Below are 11,668 nucleotides of genomic sequence, written 5' to 3' on the forward strand. Positions count from 1 at the left end.
TATTGTTTGAGGTTTTTCTTTCCCACTTTCTTCGTAATTTTAGCAAACAGGACACGGATAGTGAAGGAAAAAAGCAGGTGAGTTTATCAGAACTTAAGGGGAGTGGGAGTAGTTGTTGGTAGGATCCAGTTTTTGGATAGAAAAGATATGGGGATGGCATGATGAATTCATGAGTAGCTTAAAGCAACAACAGCAACAAGAAGATTTTTGTGTGGGCTGGGTTCTGGTCATGCTGGGGGGGTGGGGGAAAGGAGGTAAAGATCCTAGTAAATGATCTGTAGCTGATTTAGGTATAGGTGATTGTATGTACCTGTACAAGAAGGCTGAGTTTCTCTGGCTTCCTTAATGATAAAAGTGCTTGCAATTTTCCTTCTAACTGAAGCAGCAACCTACTGTTTCAATTACAGCTCCATGTCTGTGTCATCCTTTCCTTTATGGTTTTTGGTTTCTGGGGTTGGTTGGGTGGTTGGTTTGGTTTTGTAAGTGGTCTGTAGAAAATTAGCTCAATCTGGATCTGGATGAGTGCCCTCATGCAGCCCCAGCACTGGCAGGAGTGCAGCTTGGTGTTAGCTGTACCCTAGTGTTATGTCTCCTGTCCCAGTATGGGGGCCCTGTGCACAGTGGTGTTCTTTTCATGTACACACCATTTATGCTCCTAGTCACGAGGCCTAATGTGCTGGGAAACAAAATGGGTGAAGAAGTTTTCATCTTCAAAAAAAGCCCAACCAACCCTCAAACCCCATCATTCTTGTGGTAATCTGGTGTTATCCTTACTTGGCAGAAAAGAAGCTGAGGATGAACTGACTGCCTGGCCTACTGCTGCAATGGGAGGCTGTGCTAGCACTGTTCAGGTTGGTTTCCATACTCCTTTTCTTCTGTTTGTGCTGTTCGTGTGGCTGCTTTGAATGCTAGAGTAACTATCTCTGTAAATTGGTGGTCTCTAAAAGAGCTGATGGAATAAGTTCTCTTACCCTGAGGGGCTCAGATATCACCCTTAGGTGATGAGATAGATATTTTACTGTTGCAAAGTTAAAATGAGTCTCTTCAGTGTAACTCCATTATTCTTCATTTAAAAGATAAATATGCCGTCATTGTCAGACCAGATATTCCCCTTTGTCAGCATTTCATGGCTCACTTCCTGGATCTAGATAGATTGATGATATCTGTTTAATATTCTTTCCTCCATAACCAGTGATTTGAGAGTTGCCAACTCTCATGATGGCTGCTGTTTTTCTTAAAGCATCAGCTTGATGTACATTAGCCAGACAAGAATCCTAGCTTGCTTCCTCTTTCTTTCGAATAAATAGTTGTAGAGAAAGCTTAAAAATGGGAATCTGAACATCTAATGCTGGAGGCAAATAAACACATTGCAGTATTATTTCAAAGTTAATCTCATGACTTGAGGAAGGGGTGATGGGTTGATTCATGGCTTTAGTACAATTTCAAAGGGAAGAATTTGATTTCTGACCTTTAGCTTCCTGAAGTACACAAGAGCCAAATGCTTTTGTTGTGAATACCTCTGAAGATCACTGGAAGATACAACTCAACTGCAATCCCTGGAGACAACCAGGAAAGGTGCTGGGCTGTGAGAGAATGGCATGTGATAGCCAGCTTGCATGAGCCAAATATATTCTAGGACTTCATGTTTTGACCTTGCACGTGTGGTGAACGGTTTCTATTGACCCTAATTTGTGAAGCTGTGAATGGTGTATGTTTTTAGGTGGTCCGTAATTAGACTTCAGTGTTAATGCAGCTGTGAGCTAAATGCAGGAAGCTTACAGCTTTTTGATTGTGCTGTCTGGTTGCCTCCAGCTGTATTTCAGTCATTTCAGAGTGAGTGATGAGGTTATGTTTGGCAGGCAGGCAGACCATGGAAGCTCAGGTTACACAGTCTGGAGGAGGCAGGTGAGGGTGGGGAGTTGTTGAGGCTGCTCTTTTCTGTCGGGATTGCAGTTGTGGAGTATTTTTCATTGTAAGCTGTGGAGTAAAGTCACTCCCTGTGATAGTGTGGATTGTGCCTTTGTCAGGCTACAGCTTGACTTGGGGCTACCTACAATGTCAAAAAAGCTAGAAACTCCTTGTCAATTTTTTTTCTTGCTTGTTCTCAGGTGAATGACTGCTAAAAGGAGAGTGTTGTATTGTTAATTGCAGAAGGTTGAATCTGTTCATTTTCCCAGTTAATTCAAGTGTGGAAAATTGTGCCTCCCATCTTTGGGCCCAAAGACCCCTCTCACTTCCTCTGCTGTCTCTTTGGTGAAGCTCTACAGTAGTTCTCATGGTCTTAGCTTGCTCACTGGGTAGTCTAATCATCTGTCTGGTCAGGACATTGAAGGAATCTCTCAAACTGAAAATGAAATGCCCCAGGTTAAATGCTTTTAAGGTTCAAGTCAGTAAGAACTTCTCCAGCAGTATTTGAATGCTTCTCCATGTTAACTGCTTTCCTTTGGTTAAAAGTCCTCGTTAAGACAATTGGAGTGTATTGTAGATGTCAGTGCTTGTGGTATCATGAAACTGAACATCTTATGGTGGTTGACTTTCTAGACTGATCGCACCAGAAAATCTTGTCACTAAGGCTAGATGCGCTTATATATACTGCCTATATATAAATACACCTATATATACCAGGAGAGCAGGGCTGTTGCTAGCCAGTAATAATCCTGTAGAGAAGCTTCTTTGTGTAGTTCTCGTTTAGTATCTCAATATACCCAGTGCTTTAAAACATCTTAAGTCTGTGAAGCTCAGCAGCCTGCACATAATTCAAAAAGGATAGAAAATTGTGGATGCTTTGCAAATAGAGCCAGTATATTTCAAGCACGTAGTTTGCATGCAGGATGGCCAAAAAATTGGAGCAAAATGTTGAGGTTTGTCAGGGGAGTCCTATGGATAATAGTGACATTGCACCATGGTCACTTGAGGTTGCTCTGTTCCATTCTTTCAGCAGTTTATGTTTAGACCAAATACACATCCATCTCTTCTATTTCTAATACTTTCTTATGTCAGTGGGGCAGGTAAATACACCACAAAACATATGGGAGACTACATACTGGCAGTGAGTGAGTTACACATTTCTTTGATAAAGGCTTGTTTTGTTCTTTGTTTTTGTGTAGTGTGGTGTCATGTTCTGCCCCCCCCACACCCCACCATTATGCAAGGTTGTGTTTCTGTGGTCAAAGGAGAACCAGAGAGAAGAAAACTGCTTCCTTGCCTGCAATTTCTAAGCTTCTCTTTTCCTGCCAGTTTTGTGCACCAAGGACTTCTGGTCCTTCTCAGTGACTTTGGCTTCCACTTGTTTTCCTTCCTCTTCCTGTTGACACAGACCCTTCAACAAACAGTTATGCTTGTACTTACACTGGAGTATACAATTGTTTTTTCCACCCTTACAAGTCTGTGTTTTCTATGACTTTTTTTTTGCTTTAGTTCTCGCTCCGGCTGTCTTGAGGCTTGGCTTCATCTGCTGCCTGCCATCCTTTCAGTGTACTTCTCTTGAACTGTTTTGGAGATAAAGATGTACATTGAAGGTTGTATGTCACAGCCTCTGTGGTTTCAGTCTGCTGGGTTTGTTAAAGACTTGCTGTTGTTTTTCATCGCCTTGCTAATGAAACAGTCTAGCTGCTCTTCCAACTTTCAGCTGACCTTGAGTTTGCAAGTACTTAGGAATTTACATTCTACATAAATAAAATGGAAATAATTATTCTTATGATTATAATATTATTCTTATGGTTATTGCCTGCAAGTTCTGTAACCTCAGTGATATCTCGGGAGATAAACCAAACTCTCAGTACGCAAGTGTCTGTATATAAACAATGTCAAAACAAGTTTTCTCCAATGCAATTGCTTCTTTTCATGTATTCCTATAACTGAACAAGCATTAGAAAAATAATTATTATTGACATACTAGAGAAGAGATACATCTAATTCTATCTTATAGGCTACCAAGTTGTTTCACCAGATAACATCAGCATGTACTAATGTTATTTACAATGTAATATGATGTTGTTGGTTTGAGGATGTGTCTTTGTTTCAGAAATTGATTGCTGAAAGTGTGTTGCAAAATACTACTTGTGTAATAGTTATGTTACTGTGCATCAGTCTAGAGGAGACTCCTTGCATTTTAAAGTACCTTCAGGCTTTGGTGCAGTATCTGTGATGCTAACCTTTTGTTACTTTGAGCATGTTGTGATACGCTCCTGGAAATTCTCCCCTCCTCCCCTCACCCCTGTACAGCCTTAGGGGTGAGGCCAGCAGGATAAAAAATAGCTTGGTTGCTTTTTGGCTGTGCTTTTGCTGAGGAGAGGAAAAGGGGGGAGTGGAGAACAGTTTTCTCAGGAGTTGGAGCAGGGCCCTTTGTGGCAGCCTGGCTAGACAATGAAGCATAAGCCTGTTGTGTCTTCTGAAATAAACAGGGGGTGGGGAGAGAGAGGGCAGCAAACTGAAGAGCAGAAAATTCTGGTAAAACATAGCTGAGCGACCAAAACAGAGCTGCATGCCAAAAAGATGGCCTAGGTAGATAGCTCTGTGAACTTGGAGTTTATGAAAACTGGCTGAAATTCAGCTGGAACTTCTCAATAAATTGGTTCTCCCAGTTTATACTTTGGTTAGAGTTCATGTAAATTATATCCAGACTAATATACAAGTTATACAATGTGTGCAGACGCCTGCCATTCCTCTGGAAACACTGTAAACTTTACATGAGAATGAACGAACAAAATCAATTCTGTGCTTCTGTTGGAGGGATAACAGAACTATTACTGCTCAAACTGAGCCTTGCAGACAACTGAAGCATAAAATTCTTGCAAACTCTAAGAATGTGTCTCTTTAGAGAGCTTTGGTGCAGTCCCCCACTGCTTCCTCATGAGATATCTCATCACTAGAAATGCAGTTTCTGTTTTGTCAGAGGATTTAGCTTCTCCCAAGCTTGCATAAACTGCTGGTGAGTTACTACTGATTATTCCTTCACAATGCTAACTTTAAAAAGCTCCACTGTGAAATGAAGAATATTTAAAACCTCACACGTTTAACAGTAATTCTGTACTTGCTGTATATGCTGGAACATAACGCTTTTAATATTCTAAGGCAACTTTTAAGTTCTTATCAGACCTTAAAAATTGAACATATTGATGTCTTAATTGCTAGCACAGAATATTTAGCTAATACTGTATCTTTCACAAGAAACATGTTGTAATGACAGAGGAACTGATGTGATAGAGCTGAAACTTTTTTCCCTCAGGACAGAATGATTGTTATATCCTAATGTCACTAAAGCTGGTTTCTCATATTCTCACATAGCATGGATTCTCTATGATTTCAGGTTTTCTCATAATTTTGAAAGCTTCTAGCTTATGCATCTGTTCCATGGCCACTAGAAACATAATTTTGTTTTGGTCAGTTGTCACTACTAAGTGTAATCAGCAGCCGTGGAGACAATGTGCATAGTATATGCAAGTTTACATGACTTCTTCCATGGACCGTTCTTGTAAGCAGGGGATGGAAATGGCAGCCAGGTCCCCAGCTGCTGTCTTGTTCCTGCTTTCCAAGAAAGCTGTTTCAGTACTGACTGGTTTACTGATAAACATTTTTTACAAACAATTCCCAGCTTATCTTTTCCTGGATAATTTTTAGATGTTCCTATCCATTGCCAAAGATTTCTCAGCTAGAGCTTGACTGAATGAATAGCTGATCCAGTGTAACAGGCTGGAAGCCACCAGTAGGAGTTAAAAAATTGTGAGGAAATAAGGAAGTGGATCAACTAGAAATGGAATAGACACTCTGTTGATGGCTACTGGTGAATCCAGTGGATCTGCTTTCACTTGCTTTGGCTCTAATCTGTTATGTCCACCCCTGACCCTCTGCACTTGAATGAGAATAGCTGGTTCAGAAGTCATTATAAATGTAAAGCTTGTATTTTCCTTTCTCAGGTTTGCTGTTGCTGAATTTCATCTGCCACACTGAGAAATCTGTAGTTAAATGGTCAAGTTTTTTTCGCCCTATTTTCCCATCTGTTTGAGGAGAAGCAGTGGTGACAGCTTCACCTTTGTGAACTAGCTCCACATTTTCCCCACTATATAATTTGCATTAAGTGGAAATACATCTTTGTTAGCGTTTGAAGTTAGCTGGGCTGAGCTAAGAATGTGGAGCCTCTCATTGTGCTTTTATGGTGTTTATGCCAGCTGAAGTCAAGGCAAAATCACTTGGAATCAAGGAATAGCTTTAGGTGTGTCTTCTCCTGTGAAAACTTTGAGAGATCAAATACAATCCTCTGGTTAATAGTAAGGAGGAAGCAGTGTCTCCTAGGGGAAGAGTTGAATGTGTACATCTGTGCTCCTGTGCTCCCTTGCAATTTAGGGACACCAACATTCATTAGCAGACTAATGAATGAAGTGCAGAAGAGTATTTGGCAACATTCAGCTGTCCTAGAACTGGTCATTTTCTAGGTAGTGGAAACTGCTAGTTTATTTTTTTTTTTTAATTCCCTACTATGCTTATTTTCTTTCTGTGGGAGAGTGGTGTATTTATGTATGTTTTATGTAAATAAAGTGTCTGGTCTTCCTCCCCTCTGCTTTCCTCTTGAAGTGACCACTGACCATGCCCACTTTGATTCTTCTACTCAATTTAACAGTTTTGAAGACCCCTCTGATTCGAGGTGAGGGAAACTGTCCTTACACTGTGAACAGTGTATTCTTTGGTTCCCTTCTGGGATTTGTTTGTGTCTCCTGGACTTCCTCGACCTTTTTTTCTACTTTAATTTTCCATCAACTCTAACGAGCTGATGCTCTTGGTAAGATACCTTGCACAATCTCTAACCTTCAAGACAGGACAAACAATTGGCAATGCAAGACTCAAGGCTTTTAAAAGCCCTGCTTAGAAATACTTTTTTGGTATGCTTTCTGATTTAAATATTTCTTTCAATATTACAGAAACAATAAAGAAAATTATGCAAATTTAAATAGGCTTTAAAAATGTTCCATTTAATTGTCCTTGAGATATTGAATACTGGATGTGATTAATGGGATATCTGTTGTCCAAGAATTTGAATGTGTTATAGACTCCAGTCTTGTTCCCATAACTGTGGGTGTTTGACCTTTGGATACTCCAGTCCCCTCCCTCCTTCTTCTTCCCCTAGCTTATATACACTCATCATGATGTCTTACAGTATGGATTATCCGTTTGGCTAATTTGAGTTGGCTGTCCTGGCTGCGTCCCCTCCCAATGTTCCGTGTACCTCCAGCCCTCTCACTGGCAAGGCCGAGAAACTGAGAAGTCCTTGATTTAGGATAAACATTACTCAGCAACAACCAGAAACATTAGTGTGTTATCAACATCGTTCCTACACCAATTCCAAAACACAGCACCGCACCAGCTGCTAAGAAGAAAATTAACTCTATCCCATCTGAAACCAGGGTAATGTTCAGTTTAATTGTCCTTGAGATATTGAATACTGGATGTGCTTAATGGGATATCTGCTGCCCAAGAATTTAAATGTGTTATAGAGTTCAGTTCCATAACTGTGGGTGTTTGACCTCTGGATACTCGAGGGTATCCTACCTGTCTTTTCATCTGCTGCCCTGCTATGTCTGCTAGCCTCACATGTCTTGGGTACTCTAAGTTTTCACTGCTAATAAAGATAACTAACATTTAGGCATTCGAGTTGAGCATTTAAGTTATTTGAGGTGGTTTTTTAATTGTTTTTTAAAAGATACTCGGTTTTTATTCTCCCTGTTCTGATGAGCAAAACAGCATTATGGATAGGACCTTGTTTGCAGTAAAAATTGTTCTTGTGAACTGCCATAATCTGTTGGAGCCCTGAGCCCATTTCTGTGCAAATTAGCTTATTTCTGTGAAGTTGTGCCAGCTCTAACCAAACCACAGAGGGATTAATAAATATTATAAAAAGTTTCAGTGAATTCCTGCATCCCTCTTTACTGTGCTCCCAGCTTCTCAGGTTATAAATGTTAAAAGCCAGCCATAGGTCAGATCCAGTAGCTCTAAACTACTTTGGCAGTTCTCTTGGAGCAAACGCAGAGCAGTGAGGCTTAGGAAAGAGGAAGAGTACTGTTGCAAACTTGAACAAACAAAAATGTTCTTGCTTTTGACTTCTAGCACAGTTTAGAACATCTTTTCGCCCCCTCCCTTTGAAGTTCTGCATTTGGGAATGTTACACATTTTTCTGACTGAACTAGAAAATAAAAATATGCTTGTGCCTGCACCCAAATCTGGGGCCAAGCAGACTGTGACTCTTGGCTGATTGAAATATAATTCTGGGTGTCTGGAAAATCCAGGTCTAAATACAGCCTTAAAGACCTATCAGTGCAGGCAGGATTCATAGCACCAGAGTGCTGTGGGGGAGGGAGAAAAAATACCATTGTTGTTTCCATAGTTGCTAAAAAATGGAATATGCTGTAGAAAGAATTTAAAAAAAACTCAAACAATGCTCTCACGAAGGTATTTCCTGGACCTATAGTGAAGCAAAGTAGTTTAAAGCTTAGTCTGTCAGCCTTCTTATGCTGGCAGGACAGCGAAGACAGCAAAATAAATCCACGTGCTTAGTATTTGTAATGGACAAGCAGGGGTGCAAAAAAAGATGTGGTGACCGCTCACGTGATTTGTTGTCTTGCATGTGTTTGATTTTTAATAAGAGCATGGCTGCCTCTTACTGTGTCTGTTACATACCAAGAGGATACTTCAGTGTGTTTCTATTTGCATAGCCTATTGTGGCAAGACAGCACCCTCTACTCACACGCTTACCTCTTATTAGTGCTAGCGTTATATACTATAAATGCACCTCATGCATTTCAGTTATGTGGTTATGTAGTGCTTTGCTTGGGCAGTATATTTAGCAAATTGTGTAGTCAAATGATTATGTTAGACTGAATGGCTGATGTCTAGTACACAAATAATTATGACATTAAACTTACTATGTATGAGTTGGAGCCATAGCTGATTTCAGTGACAGATGGAAAACTCCACTGAACCTTTTATTGGCCATATGCCATTTCTGAGTGTTGGCCAACAACAAGATTTGTTGCTAATATATAATGATTTAAACAGTAAAAAGAGCAGCTGCACTTTGATTTTTGGTGCCTTTACTACAGGTTTTCCTGGAGCTTTTGGATATCTACTGCTGCTTTCTAATGCAAAGCTGTCACTTCTAGTCTGTGAGAAGAGACTTTATCTTCCCAGCCCTATCTGTAGTAGAATTTTATATTTTGATACTTATAACTAAAGCTGTCCTCTGCCTTTTATTGCATTATTAAGTTGACAGCATAAAAATCTCCCTGCAACATGGGGCTGGCAATGGCTTGTGAGAAGCTGGCTCTGTTGTGTAGTACCTAAACAAAGCTTTTTTTAGACTGTCAGTAAGTCTTATGTTTTATGGCCTGCCTGACAACTGGGAGACCAGTATTCCTCCAGCTGTTCAGAGAAGACAACTTTGAAAGCATAGTTCATTGAGAGGAACCACATGTATTGTTCATCATATTACCAGGAGAGTATTTGCAAATGTGAATATGTGAATATAAACTGTAACCATTATCTATGCAGAACATGTCATAGTGTTTCTACTGCTGCTGGTGGAGCAGAAAACTTGCTGCTTTGACCTTCATTCCTCCTAAAGAGGGTTTCACTGTGTTCTTTGTCAACCTGCTTACGCCCCTATTCACCCAGAGAAAAACAAGACTGGAATCTGGAAAGCGGAACTATTCTGGCCTTGGGCTCAACATTTTAAGGGAGGTATATGACAAGGAAGCACATTCCAGTAGAACTTCATATATATATATATATATTTAGGGAACAGAACAATTCATTTTACAAAATTTGTATTAGGCAAGTTTGAATACAAATAAAACTGGCTAAACATTTGACTGTCCTGGGCAGCATCAGTCTGTACTGCATTGAGAAGTACTCTAGAGATTTCTAGGATATGTTTGACTGATCCTGTTGGTCAGGTAATAGTCATCATGTCGCTTCTGTGCCAAGGGAGACATGGTCGTGGCATAAAGTGTTTTTCATCGTAGAAGGCAAGCAGGTAGGGAAGAAAGCAATTAACACCTGTATGCTTCTTGCACCTCCTTGGAAGTGGGTAAGAAATTAATGTTGCTTTCCCCTATCTCTGACAGCTCGTATGGAGAGAGTTACAAGGACTCAGCTGGGTGCCTACAGCCGTGGTTTAGTTCCTGGCCAGCTCAGGGCACCTGCCGTGGGTTGGACTGGCATGCAGAGTCTAGCCTTGGTGCACATGAGGGCAGTATTTCACATTAGCTGGCTGTGGCTGAGCTCTGCTCCGCCTGGCTGGACTGCCTCTGGATCTCAAGCCTGGTTGCTAATGTTCTGTTCGACTAGTTAATGTTGGTAATGATGCTGTCTGCAGTGCTAATATGCTTCTGCACTATGTCAGACTACCTTTCTCATCTGCCTAGGTGCCTTGCCGTCTGTTGCTAGAGCAGTTTTTCCCAGTAGGGTAAGCAAAGTGATTTGTCTGTGCAATGCCGAAAACATTAATTCATTTCTTCACCCGATAGTAGCCAAAGGAAGGGCCTTTGTGCATTTACTGCACCTTTGACCTTTCCTTGTGGTGGTTGCATGCCAGCTGACTTTAGCACTTGCAGGTTGGATTGGTTGCTGACTGCTGTATGCTCTGAAAGTGTCAGTGTGGCCTTGCTCTTCCCTTCCTTTAACAGACCAATGGTTTGTTATGTTTGTTTGTTTATTTATATTGTATCTCTTCCTTTAGCTTTGAAAAGCAGCCATGTAACTGGTTTCTGCAGACAGGTTGTTTCTTCACAGCTAATAGCCTGTCTGTTGTAGTTTGAATGTTTGTTGGAATGCTCCTTATCTAGGTCATAGTTTTTCTTTCTTGTCAGATTCCTCCTACACCCCTCTTTGATCTTACCTACAGCAAGCTGTCTGTCTCAAACAGTCAAGCAGAGCTATGCAAAATATTCATAAAGTGATACAGGTATTTCCCACTTTGTCACACCTTGTAGAGTGCTGGACCTATGTGAAATCCATATCGGTCATAGGGATAGAAAACTGTAGTTTTTATTTGTATTGGAATTGAGAAGTAAAAGAGAGATCTAATTCTGAGAGAGGTTTATAACTGGCTCTGTTATCAATCCAAAATGGTTTCTGCTTGGGGAATAATTTTCCCAGGGATGTGGATGCTCTTAGTGGGTCATCTATGAGCTGCACGCTCTTTCAGAGTGCCCTGGCACGTTTTTATCTTGCATAGCTAGTGCCCGACACCTTGTGCATCTGTGCAACACAGGCCAACCGCCCTTTTCCATTTCTGACTATGTTTTTACAAATTTTTGATGCCACCTTCCTCTGGTGTCTTGTGATAAATCAAGCTGAGTTTTAATTCATATGTAGAACAGCTGCTCTGTTCTTTGCTGTGGCTTTGTGTGTTTGTTTGTTTGTTTTGTGTGTTTTGGGGGGTGGGTGGGGGTGGTGACCTTATTTCCAGGGTTGAGAGACTCTTATCCAGGTGTTTGTGGTCAGGTGCAACCTGTGGTCATAGAACACTTGTGCTTTCCTTATGTTGCACGATTCCCTAATGCCTATTAAAGTCACTGATTACATTATCTGCCCTCTTTGATACCAGCAAATATTACAGTGTATGTTGGTCTAAAAACAAATTAAATAAGGTAGTAACCTTTGCTATAAGGAAATACAT

The sequence above is a fragment of the Falco naumanni genome, chromosome 7 (assembly GCF_017639655.2).
Source record: "Falco naumanni isolate bFalNau1 chromosome 7, bFalNau1.pat, whole genome shotgun sequence".
Lineage (NCBI taxonomy): Eukaryota > Metazoa > Chordata > Aves > Falconiformes > Falconidae > Falco > Falco naumanni.